Raw genomic sequence first — 935 nt, forward strand, 5'->3', positions numbered from 1 at the left:
AAGCTGTGGTTCTTCATCTCTGTCAGTTATTTTGACCCCCCCCCAGGAATTTCCTTTTCAAAGTAAAACTCCAGCCTGCCCCTGAGTCTGTTCTGACCCACCACCAGCGCAGTAAGTAGGCCATACCAGTCATGTGACTCTCAGAAACAAACCTACAGGTATACAAAATGCTAAGCCTGAATGTGATCGCGCTGCATGGGAGAACAAATGACCGACTTTACCCCAACTAGACTTCACAACAGTTAGTTGCCATGATATAGATACTCTTTGTAATATATGAGAAGCTGTCCACAGATGAACAGAGGTCGCGTGGGTAGAAGCCCTGATTCAGAAAAAGTTTTTTTTTTTTTTTTTTACCTGAAATAAGATGAAGTTAAGTGTGAGGTGAGATTTACTGCACAGGATATTAACAGTACACACTGCAGTTTTGTACAGGAAGTTAGGAGCTTAAACCTAGTGTTGCCTTCTCGGAACAATTCACACAAAACCACTACGAGCTAAGTAGTGTACCCTGAACTCTCAAACAAAGTTGTGCTTCACCCGAACCTGCTCGCCTCTGATCAAAAAAATGTTTCTTTTCAGGGCAAGCAGGTTTTTTCTCCAATATGCAATAAAAGCCTGCCCACCAGGGTCAGCAGGAGAACAGCGAGGCTGCTGCAGGAAACTGGGCTTCATCAGCGGGGCTCCTCGCAATACAGCAAGCTCTTCCTCAGCCCTGATGAGCCAATGAAATCTGGGTCACGTCAATACACATCCGGGCTCCGCTGTCATCACACAGTCTTGCTGCCTCCTGATCAAAGAGCACCGCGACTGTGTGTTCAAATCATACTTTGGTTCAAGTAAGAAAAGAAAAATCAATATTCATAAACTTTGTATCTGACACCCACAACACCTTGCACTAATTAGCAAGTCTTCCTAGCCTCCAATGAAGGGGG

The sequence above is a fragment of the Notothenia coriiceps genome, unplaced genomic scaffold (genome assembly GCF_000735185.1).
Source record: "Notothenia coriiceps isolate Sejong01 unplaced genomic scaffold, NC01 NC01_scaffold00037246, whole genome shotgun sequence".
Taxonomy (NCBI): domain Eukaryota; kingdom Metazoa; phylum Chordata; class Actinopteri; order Perciformes; family Nototheniidae; genus Notothenia; species Notothenia coriiceps.